The following is a 12,790-nucleotide window of genomic DNA, read 5'->3' on the forward strand; positions in this document are numbered from 1 at the left end:
TTTGATATCTTTCGAGCTGTTTGTCTACTTCTGCAATATCTTCAAGCTCATCTATGTCTTCATTTTTACCTTTTTGTTTATCAATACAACTTAAAGATTTATTGTCTCTGCTTGCTATTCTTCTAAACAAACTCCTAGATAGGTCCATTTTTCTGAATTAATAGCTTGAGACGAGGTAATTATGCCTGTTGAAGCCAAAACTATCTCTTTTCCTTTACTAGAATTTATTATTTCTAATAATTCTTTGATATAGTCACTGTTTTGTAATATCTTATTCTGCCTTGTCTTATATTCCTCTAGCTCTTTTAGCACTGAATTTAATTTATTACTGACAAGCAAATATTGTTCTTCAGATTGCTTTCGTTCTTTAAACAAATCTTCAATCCTTCGCTCTAAATCTTCCTGCTTTTTATCCCAATTTATATAAAAATTATATATCAGATCAACAATTAAATTTAATTGACTATTGTTAGAGTGCTAACTATGGTCTTCAATGTGATTTAATCTACACCTTATATTCAGATTATCTTTGGTAGTAATTATCTTTCCAATATTAGCTTCTGAATTTGATTTCTCTATGATGACTGGCTCTGATACCACACTTATGCTTCAGACAATGACTTCAGACAATATACACTGTTCAAAAACACTATTTATTCGGCTGAATACTATTCAGTTTACTGTTTATTCGGCTGATTACTATTCAAAAACACTATTCAGTTTACTGTTTAAATTACTGTTCACTTTGAGAGATATTTTAACTTTAGGATCTTTTGCAGGGTGGCGAATCCTATTTAGACAGCCTCAGAAGCTTGCTTCAGATGATGTAAAGTCCTACTCGGTACTCACCGTATGCCTCACCTATCTGTCTTTTTAGAAGCAACTTAAAAAGATATTCCAAGTCACACTTGTTCTAGCTAAGAGTTTATCGTCTCCCCAGGCAGTTCCACCCGAAGGGAACACTTCTCTACGGATACCGATTCTCCAGACGCCTATGCAAGATGCAGGCTAAAAAAGAGAACAAACCGAAGAGGTTTCTCCTATAGGGTCCTTAGCATAAACACTTGTCTAGAACAAACGTGCAGGAATACTTAAGGAAAATTACTTCATATTAAACAGATAAGCTTACATACGGTTTTCCCTTTCGGGAAACCCGAAGCTAGGTACAAGCAAGCTGTTCTTACCTTACACAGCATTATAACACAACTCCTTGCTTCAATATACTATGCAAGGTAGGCTAAAGTCACTACTACTAAGAACGGTGGAATGGAGGGTGAGAGCGCGCCTGGAAGCTTTGCTCTGAATGGTGTCTTCGTTGTTGTGTTTTCCTCAGCTGGGCAAACCCCTCCTTTTATAGGAGCTCGGGAGGCTCGACTGTGCTTCAAGCTTATCTTCTAGATACTGTATTTTCACGAGCTGGCTCGCACCATGGAGATGCTTATCTTCTTTTTGGCTTTACTTTGTCCTTGAATTGGCCAAGGTGGAGACACCTCTGTACCTGCGCCTTTCTTTTCCGCCGAAAGCAATATTCTCCACAGTATTTTTAACAGTCAAATGTCATTCACTGTCCTTGCATTTTGGATTGATTCAAATTCAAATCATACTTTGGTCATTCGCAAATATAGTCTTCCCACGCCCAAAGAATGGATATTTATTATTGATTTATATTATATTGCTTTATTGGTCAGGCTGCCCATGACCACCTAAATCCATAGTATCTACATCAGAAAAGGAGACTTCAAATTTTTCATCATATGCTTTTTTCATTTCTTCAAATTTATCATTCATTTCTTTCTTTAATTCTTTAAATATTTCTTCTTTCAATTCTTTTTTAATTTGGGGGATGCTTCTTCAAATTTTTCAATTATTTTCCAATCGATATATTCGCCATCCAAAGGATCTACTCCCTTAGTCAAGCATTCCTTATACGTAGGTTTTTGGGATGATCCTTCATTCTTAATATTTGAACAATATGGGTTCTCTGGAGCTTTCTTATTTTTGGCTTTTTTGCATTTTTGTATATATTCTTTTGCTGCTGGTTCCAAGTAGTAGTTTATTCCTAATATTTTTCTGGCCTGAGTTAAAGCTTCATCAATATCTATATATTTTTTCCATGACAATCCACCCATTAATTTTGCATCTATTTTTTGGGCTACTATCTCTTCAAAAGATATGTACACTCCAGGAAGCTTTCCGTCAAAAACAACATATATGGGTTTTTGCTGTATTACTTCATTATTTTCTGATGTTGGCATTATATCATTTATTAGATGGAAATATTCAGCAAGACTGTTTAATATTGATAGCATATAGCCTTTTTCTTCCCTCTTATTATTGTATTGATACCAGAAATTATCTAAAATGCATTCTTGGACTTCATCTAATATTATGTGGGTTTTTGGCTTAAACTTATAGGTATTCAGTGGGAATACTTTGAGCTTATTGTCTTCTCCAAACGTGAAGAACTCAACTCCACTATAATTCATGGACTTCTTCATTCCTGCAAAATAGGCAATCGCGAGAGTAGATCAGGTAAATGATTATCTTTTCCCTTAATATGTTCAAATATAACTTTATATCCGTTGCCAGTAATGATATCTTCAAATAAAATCCACCTCCTAGTGGAACTCTTCTTGCTATTAAGCTGATTATAATATCTACATATAGCTTCGCAATCTGTTCTAACCGTAAATTCTTTGAACCCTAAATATAACCTAAAGGCATTTATCGCATTGATTATTGCAAGTATTTCTCTATCTGTATTGCCTACGGTTTTTAATTTATAGCTTCCAGAAGCATACCTACAAACTTTTTCTTCTGACTTAGATGAATATTTAGTAGGCCTTTGTTTTAATACAGCACCCCAACCAAGCTGCGATGCATCAGTTTCAATAATAAAGTAACTCTCTTCTAATGGTAATTCTAGAGGTTTTAATTCTTTCACCCTCTCTTTTATTAATCTTACTAATTTAATGTCTTCAGAATTAAAATATCTCTGACCATTTTTTCTTAATTTAGCATATAACGGTCCTGCTAACTTTGCCAAATTATTGATGTGATTTCTAGCATAATTTACAAGTCCTAAGAATTGCTGTAATTTCTTTTTATCATTCATAGCATCAGGAAATTCTAAAATTTTCTTAGCAATATGTTCTTGCAAATGAATTTTGCCCTCTCCTATTTCATGTCCAAGGAAGTTAATTTTTTCTTTGTATATTTCCATTTTCTTTTTGGATAATATTAACCCATTTTGTTCCACCTTTCTAAAAAATATTTCAAGATGAGCAATATGTTCTTTGTAAGTCCTTGAGAAGACTAACAGGTCATCTATGTAGACTAATATGAATTCTTGGTTTTCGTTAAATATATTCTGCATTTTCCTTTGGAAAATTGCTGGTGCATTTTTTAATCCTAATGGCATAACAAGCCATTCATAATGTCCTTGAGGACATGTAAATGCAGTCCATTCTATAGATTCTTTACTTGCCAGAATCCAGCTTTCAAGTCAAATTTTGAGAAATATTTACTACCTTGTATTCTATTAATCCATTCTTGCTTATTTGGGATATTATAGGCATCTTCTATAGTATTATCATTTAGTCTTTTATAATTTATGACCATCCTAGATTTACCTCTAACTTCTTCTGCATGATTTCTTACTATGAATGCTGCAGACCTGTGTGGACTTCTGCTCTCTCTTATGGCTCCTAGTTTCAACAGTTCTTCTATATGCATCTTAAATTCTTCTATGTCTTTCGGAGTTGCTTCTATTGGGCTAGTCTTAATGATATATTCTGGGTTGATTATATTAATTTTACACTCAATAGCATTTTTCTCCCAATATTTCATAGGAATTTCTCCTATAATTTGGATATCTTCTAATCTTTGAATAATTTTTTCTATATCCCTTTTAGACTTAATATCTCTATACCAATTTGGTGCAAATGCTAGTAGTCCTATGCACTCTATATTGGAATTTGATATATAATAGTTGTCTATATTCTCACTAAGCTCATATTCATTAATTCTTTCTTCAGACTCAAGATTAGGTACTTCTAAGTTGTCGAGTTTGGGGGAGGTTCCACCACGCTTTCGTACCTCTGAGATATATGGAACATTATTTTGATATGGGATAAAAGTAATTCCTTGCTCATGTATTACTGTGGTTTGTACTGATTGTTGAAGGAACCTTAGGCCAATTATCATGTCATCATTAATCATTGACAAATCTCTTATTGTAATCTCATCTATTATATATTTAGTTGCATTAATGTAAACCTCAATATTATAAGCTAACTGATTATGAATTTTCTTTATTCCGGACATGTCTGTGGAAACTTCTGCCTTATTGTCGTCAATTGTGTGAACTATTTCAGGACATCTTATGAAATATTTGTCATGAATAATATTCTTTGTACACCCGGTGTCTACTAGTGCTAATACTTTATAAGATACTTTGGGTGTCAATTTTATTTTAACAGGGATTCTTATACCTAATATTTCTTTGAAAGGCAATCTTACTATATATTTATTTCCAAAATTAGTTATGGCCTCTCTTAGTTGAATTATTTTAGCTGTCTTTTAGTGTTATCAATTGCTCTTTAAATTCGGTGTTTTGTATGTCCTTATTCTCTGGTAATGCCTTAATATCACAATTATTTTTTAGGTTCTCTAATTCTACTTCTAGTTTATTTAGTCTATTTTGTAACACCCGTACTCTACTAGATAAAGTCTTTTCATCTGATTCTAATTCTATTTCTTTTCTCCATTTTTGTTTATTTGCTTTTATACATTCAGCACAAGCTTGTTTTAGACATATACTACAAGTCACTCTATTTTCTTGACTTGGGTAATATATGCAAAAAGAACATTTGATATTATAGTCACCCTTTCCTCTAATCCAATCATGTTCACAATTTAATTGATCCATCATTTCAACCTTTAGACCTACTAATTCGTTAATTAAATCTAACTCTTCATCGGATGATTCATATTCTTCGTTGATGGTTTCAACTTCGTCTGTTTCTATGATAGAATATATTGATTCGTCATCTTTTATTTCATCATCACATACTAATATGTTTTCGTTTACGCTATCTATGATTAGAACCCTCTCTTGTTCTTCATATTTACTAGAATATCTCTTTTGATCTTTATTTGGGCATGTTCTACTTAAATGATCTGGCGAGTTGCATATAAAACATCTACATGTTTTATCATAGGTTTTCTTTGGATTATATCTTCTTACATTTCTTTTATGTAAGAAGGGTGCTCTATTATCTGATCTTCTTAAGAAATACCTTTTCTTTGTTCTAATATTATTGTTGTTTCTATTTTGATGTTTATAAATCCTTTTACTTCTAGGCTTGTCTTCTCCATATGACAAGGGTATTTGAACTATTTTATTGCAGAAATTGTAATCCGAGTGTTTCATAGATCTTTGGGCTTGGATACCCGTGCATATTTTTCTTAGTTGCTTAAACACAAAAGTTATGGCTTGCGAGATGTTGATTTCAGCTCCTTCAGTTTCCTTTTTATATTCTTCAAATATCATACTTCCTAGTGGGTCAGGTAATTTATTGAAATAACGTTCAACTATACCCCTGTTATATCCTTGTTTAGCAGTTGTAGCATTATATAAATAATGTTGGGAGAATTCTTTTATGCCTTTCCAACTTGTTAATGTTAATTTTTCTATTTCTTTTAACCTTTCATTTTGCAAAGTTGTATAACCTAATTCCGGATCTTCAGCTATAATAATGTTAGATATAACATTTGCAAAATTATGCGGATTGCTACCAGCTCTTTTCAATTCTTCATAATTATTAGGATTCTTTTCAACCCATTGTTCCCATAGAACCTTAGCAGATTCACCTAAGAATGTTTCTAAGTAGGTTATCATATCTTCAACTTTACTTCCTATATTGTGCTGGTTTTGTATATATTTTTGAACTATTAAACCTTTCCAAATACTAATAATATTAGGCCAATCAATAGGGTCATGTGCGGCTAAATTTAATATAGCACCATCACTCCTCTGGTTTTGAAATTTAACAGGCTTCTCAAAGTCTCTTCTCTTTGTACCCATATGCCTATATTGACCTGGTATATAGTTATATGAAAATTCTTCTCTATCAGGGGGCCATTTTCCTGCTGCCCTAGCTGGTCTTTCTCTTTCTCCTTCGTTTTTCACAGTACCTTCTCCATATCTTTTTCTCTTTCCTGTTCCTAAGTCCACTTCCATAGCTTCCATTGCATTATCAAGATTATGTAACCCTACTTCATCTAATGTGTTTATAAAATCATTATATTGTTCTGCATTGTCTATTTCACATATACATATATATATATATATATATATATATATATATATATATATATATATATATATATATATATATATATATATATATATATATATATATATATATATATATATATATATATATATATATATATATATATATATATATATATATATATATATATATATATATATATATATATATATATATATATATATATATATATAGCTCGGGTACACATGTACCCACGTTCTCTGCCGTCGGACCATATGGAGATTCGCGCGGGCGGTGTTGTACGATGCAGGCATGTGGGGCGCTTAGACACTGGGCAAGTAAGCTTAAAGGAAGAGCAGGTTAACATATACGTATTGCTCAACAGAGGAACATAGCAGAATGCCGTGGATGCCCTTGCTACTGGCCCCACACACATTGATGGCAAAAGCAGTCAAAAGTGACTGGTGCATTCACTACAATTCATGTGCGCTGACATGCCTAGAGTACATATCAATGCATCAAGCAGAAAAATTATAGGAGCGGTACGATGCTATCTGCTCCCTCCACCCTAATTATACTTTCTTCATCCTAAAATACTTATCGTTTTAAGTTTTTTTATAACGTTTGGCTATTCATCTTATAAAAAAAATATGAAATTATTATTTGTACAAAGAGAAAAACAACCTATAAAGCTAGAGGATGAATTACATACAAACTTATAGAGCGGTGATCTTTTTTACCAAGGTCACATTTTTTTTGATAAAATGTTAATCTTAAAATAACAACGCAAACATCCGATCATATTTTATCGATGATGTTCTTAGAAACAAAATGTAAATCTTAAAAAAATCATGATCGTGTTCTTAGGAAGAAAATGTAAATCTTAAAAACAAACTATGTAAATAACTTAATTGAGGATTAACAACCACCATGTTCTTAGGAAGAAAATGTAAATGTGGAAATAACGTAAATAACGCAGAGGAGGTACCGATATCTTAAAAAAAACTACCACGTACATAACATAATAGCATTATGATGTATCATAGTACTCCCTCCGTTTCACAATGTAAGTCATTCGAGCATTTCCTAAATTTATATTGATGTTAATGAATCTAGACATATATATATTTATCTAGATTCATTAACATCAATATGAATATAAAAAATGCTAGAATGATTTACATTGTGAAATGGAGGAAGTACTAGTTTGTCTATGCGCACGCCTACGCGTTTTACCGCTGCCTGCGTGTCTTTATAGTTCCAAACTTTTTGCTTCAAACTTTCAGCTTTTTCATCACATTAAAACTTTTCTATACACAAGTTTTCAATTTTTCTATCACATCGTTTCAATTTTAACCAAATTTCTAATTTTAACGTGAACTAAATACACCCATATTCGGACGCGTTGGGACGTAGTACTCGCTCTGTCCAAACACAATGACCTGCCAGACTTTATGATCTCGATCTTGACAGAAACAATGGCCATCGCAGGCATCTTGACAGAAACAATGCCCAGACTTTATGGTTGCTCTGGGAGTCGGGGGCAGAAACAATACCCAACAGTGAGGGCCTTTTGATTTGTACGAAAAATATAAAAATTTTGGAGGATTTCAATCCTATGTAAAAAAATCCTATGAAAGTCTTTGAAACAAATGATTGAATCCTATCCAATCCTTTAAAATTCCTATGGAATAGGTAATCCTATGCACATTTTAGAGAAAAGTTAGCAAGAGGTCTAACCTCTTGGAACATTTCCTCTGAGTCTATCTCTCTATCTGATTCCTACGTTTTTCCTGTGGTCCAATCAAACGGTCATTCCTGTGTTTTGCAATCTTCTGTTTTACAATTGTATTCCTGTCAGAATCCTGTGTTTTTTCTATTCCTCTATTTTTTTATTCCTACGATTCAAAGTGGGTACCCTTCGCTGGTGCATACAACAATGGGGTACATACGCACCTATCCTGATAAGCAACATCATCAGACGATCTGCGTAACCACCCTAGCACACGTGTCGATCAGCAGTTTAGTGTACATGTGCACTCGCGTGCAAAATTTCCAATTCCTATATATATATATATATATATATATATATATATATATATATATATATATATATATATATATATATATATATATATATATATATATATATATATATATATATATATATATATATATATATATATATACATACATATATATATATATATATATATATACATACATATATATATATACATACATATATATACATATATATACATATATATATACATATATACATATATATACATACATACATATATATATACATATGTCTACGTATATATACATGTAGATATATGTGTACGTATATATACATATATATATATATGTGTACGTATATATACATGTATATATGTATGTATATATATACACTGATCTGATCAGAGCTGAGGAGATTAAACGAGATAGATGTCACTACTACAGAAAGACACATACATATCAACACTATATATAGTTGCGAGAACAACTAAAACCGGCACCAACCGGCACTTAATTGCAGTGCTTTTCCCTTCTTCGCAGGCGGAAAACATATAAAATCAACACCTTTAAGTAACTAATTTATTGCGTGATGATTGTAATTCTCAAACCATATTGCCAATCATATACTCCCTCCGTCCCCTAATATAAGGGATTTTGACATTTTGTTTGCACTGTTTGATCACTCGTCTTATTTAAAAAAATTTAGAATTGTTATTTTTTTTGTCTTACTTTATTATCCAAGGTAGTTTAAGCACAACTTTTCGTTTTTTTTATTTGCACAAATATTTTTAATAAGACGAGTGGTCAAACAATGCAAGCAAAATGTCAAAATCCCTTATATTAGGGGATGGAGGGAGTATCAAACTAACTACCCTACAACAAATTAAAGATATGGCTACAACCTTTGTGGCTTTTCATACGCAATGCAAAAGTTGCAGACGATCAAGGGTAGCGAGTACTAACCAGACCATATATGATAATATACTTTTGGAGTGGACATTGAAGACACTTAAGGAACTTAAGGCATGTCCGCGTCCATATATATGTGAACATCACTAGGTGTTTGAAGTCATCCAATTTTTAGAACACATAAAGATTCTCATAACAATAACTAGAACCAATTAGCAGCCTGTTTGAGTGAGTATGTAGGGTTCGGAGTCACCGGGAACCAAACTTATGCGTGATAACAACAATTCCTATGGCCTCTGTCCCTCTGCAGGTAACCACCTTGGGAGATGGAATCAACGATCTAATTGTGCAGCAGGGTGCCTAGAAACTCTCGTAAGAACACTGCAATGGAAATTACTTAGACAGAACTGGCAACACCAACCCTCAAGCTTGCCAAATGCGCTCCCTGTGACAGCCACAGAGCACGGACTGCCTCTCAAGCAGGTTGCTACGTACCCTATTGGCTTTGCCCATCTACTGCAGTAGTGCGTCGTCTGAAGGAAGGGCTAAGCTCTAGCTAGACGGACAAGCAATCGAGAGTACGAGACAACGAGACTGTTGGTTTGTATGCATGCTACTAATATACGGATTATCTATTTGGGGCTGGAGGACATTGGAACATGAAAGAAAACATGACTGCTATGGATCTTTGTGAAACTGGAACTAAGATGAACAAATCTGATGCGAGTCACACTGAAGTAGTAAATTTGGAAGGATCCAATAAGAATGCAATGCAACCTAGAGTAGTATCCATGTTAAGTTTGATTTGTTGCCATTTTCATCCTTAGAAAATTTTTGCATTACCAAAATTTGGCAATGCAACATACCAGACATGCTATTACCATCACAATTCTACTGATCTTTTCTTGTTCCAGAATTTTCCATTATCACAACTCTGCCGCTCAACATTTCTTTACCCTACTAAAATTCGGTAACTACCAATATATGTTTGGTGTTTTGTAGTCGATTAAATGGTGGCAAGTGTGCAGCTACTTATCTTATTGTTTGTTTGAGGGGGTTGTTCTGTGACGTTTTGAAAATTGATATCTAGACCACTTACCTGATCATGATTGGAGTCCAGTATGTAATACTCCCAACATCCATATATAAGAGTTAGACCTATATTTCATATTTGAGTGTAGTATGACTTAAATGGAGAAGTAAATTAAATGTTTGATTCATTTTAATGCTCATTGGTTACATGCGTACATACACTCCTTGATCTTTGTGATACTTATTCTTTTTTTTTTGCTATATACATGTTGTGTGATACTGAATTTTTTTCAGCCCTCCTTTTCGAAGAGTTTTTTGGTCTTCTTCCCTATGTCCTTCTAAACAGATCTCTCATTTTTAAAATACAGACAGATCGCCTTCAACCTACATTTAAACTTTCATTTCACATATTCTTTGTCTTTATTACTCCCTCCGTTTTAGGTTATAAGAGGTTTTGACTTTGATCAAAGTAAAACTAGTCTAAGTTTGACTAACTATGTAGAAAAAAAGTAGTAATATTTTTAAACCAAGATAACTATATTATGAAAATTTATTCAATTATAAATTTAATGAAATTATGCTGGTGTTGAAAACATTATTACTATTTTCTACAGAGTTAGTCAAACTTTGAGTAATTTGACTTTGACCAAAGTCAAAGCATCTTATAACCTGAAACGGAGGGACACTACAAGAAATATGACCTTCTGTGACGAATTCCTCGTGACGTCGGAGCTATTTGTCATTAGCACATTCCATTTTATGATGATCAGTATGAGATGGGGTGGCTTAGTGACGAAAAAAAGGTGTTCGTCGTTAATACCAACTATAAATCGTCATAAAGTATTTCGATGGGATATCATGAAGAATATTAATTTGTCATAAGGGGCACAAAGCAAACGTCATAGATTTATATAATGCATTTCTAGAAAAATATATTAATAGTTAAAGCAATTTAATCAAGTGAATTAACGAAGAAACTAAAAATTTTCCTTTAAAAATCATGGCCCGAAATATTTTGTAATATTCTATGTGGTCTAAATTATTCTTTGAAATTTTCCGTGAATTTTAGTAATTCAATAACTAATTTTAATACCATAAAGTTAATTTAACCTATTAAAATAAATAGAAAACAAATTAAAATCCCTCTATTTATCCTTGGGCCTTTTTCGGCCCAAGTACTCTCTCCCTCCCTCAGCCCGCAGCCAAATTCTCCCTCCTTGGGCCAGCTTCCTCTTCCCCTCCTCCCTCTTCGGGCCGCCGGCCCAACCTTTTTGCTCCTCCCTCACCGAAAAGTCTATTTACCTCCCTTCTTTCAATTCAAATAATTTTTTGGGTACTAAATGATTTCAAATGAAAAAAAATGCCAACAATAAAGTTGTATAACTTATCAAGATCTACCACTTTTGTTTTGGTCATTCTTCTATAAGACTTTGTTTCAATAATTTGAATTTGAATTTTAAATTATGACAACTTCAAGCAACATTATTAAGTATTAAATGATTTCAACTGAAAAGATCATCAACAACAAATTTGTATAACTCATCAATATCTACAACTTTTGTTTTTGTCATTTTGTTATATGACTTTATTTAAATAATTTGAATTTGAATTTCAAATTATGACAACTTCAAACAACATTTTGAAATACTAAATGATTTCAACTGAAAAAGTCATCAACATTAAAGTTGTATAACTCATCAATATCTATAAGTTTTATTTTGGTCATTTCTTCATGTGATAAAGTGATCTGTAACATTGTTCACAAAATGTACATATCTCTTGTATAAAATATAGGAGAGACATGTAAATTTTAAGAACAATGTTACTGTCGCTTTGTCCGATGAATAAATAACCAAAATAAAAGTTATAGATATTGATGAGTTATATAACTTTGATGTTGATGACTTTTTCAGTTGAAGTCGTTCACTAATAAAAAATTCTATTTGAAGTTCTCAAAATTTGAATTTCAAATTTCAAATTATTCAAATAGAGTCAGATGGAGAAATGACCAAAATAAAAATTTTGCATCTCAATGAGTTCTACAACTTTGGTTTTGGTGACTTTTCTATTTGAAATCATTTATTAACCCCAATTTTTATTCAAAGTTATCAAATTTTAAAAATTCAAAATTTGAATGGTTCAAATGAACTTCTTTGTAAAATAAGACCAATACGATAGTTGTAGATCTTGATGAGTTCTGCAATTTTGCTGGGTATGATTTTTGCATTTGAAACACATTACATACAACTTTCATACATTATTTATATGTAGTAATTATTTTTGGATATTATTTGTATTTTTTGTTGTTCCAAAAAGAAAGAAACTAAGGGCTGCGGCGCCAAAACTTTTGGTTCGATTGGAGCCAAAACTTTCGGCGCCAATCTTGGCGGGCTTCGGAAAAAGAAAAGGTGAAATGTCTGTTTTTGTCCAAAACTTTTCGTAACTACTGTTGACACAGCAAGGACATTTTGGTAAATTCGCATCGGATTTCATCTTATCCCTAGACCCTGGATCCCCAAACCGGT

The 12,790-nt window shown here is 32.5% G+C and overlaps 1 long non-coding RNA gene across 3 annotated transcripts in view; it reads left to right on the forward strand.

The window, feature by feature from the left end:
• LOC107281525 (uncharacterized) overlaps positions 1–4,325 on the forward strand; it is an 11,306-nt gene extending 6,981 nt beyond the window's left edge. The window contains exons 3-6 of one of the 3 annotated variants that reach the window (XR_010742272.1): positions 780–841; positions 941–1,033; positions 2,416–2,532; positions 4,038–4,325. This is a non-coding gene — a long non-coding RNA (uncharacterized lncRNA). Of the gene's footprint in view, positions 1–779; positions 842–940; positions 1,034–2,415; positions 2,533–2,859; positions 2,994–4,037 lie in introns of those variants that run through there. The other 2 variants (XR_010742273.1, XR_003243253.2) reach the window with 2 other exon arrangements.
• The last annotated feature ends 8,465 nt before the right edge of the window (positions 4,326–12,790 follow it).

This window comes from Oryza sativa, chromosome 7, assembly GCF_034140825.1.
Source record: "Oryza sativa Japonica Group chromosome 7, ASM3414082v1".
Classification (NCBI taxonomy): domain Eukaryota; kingdom Viridiplantae; phylum Streptophyta; class Magnoliopsida; order Poales; family Poaceae; genus Oryza; species Oryza sativa.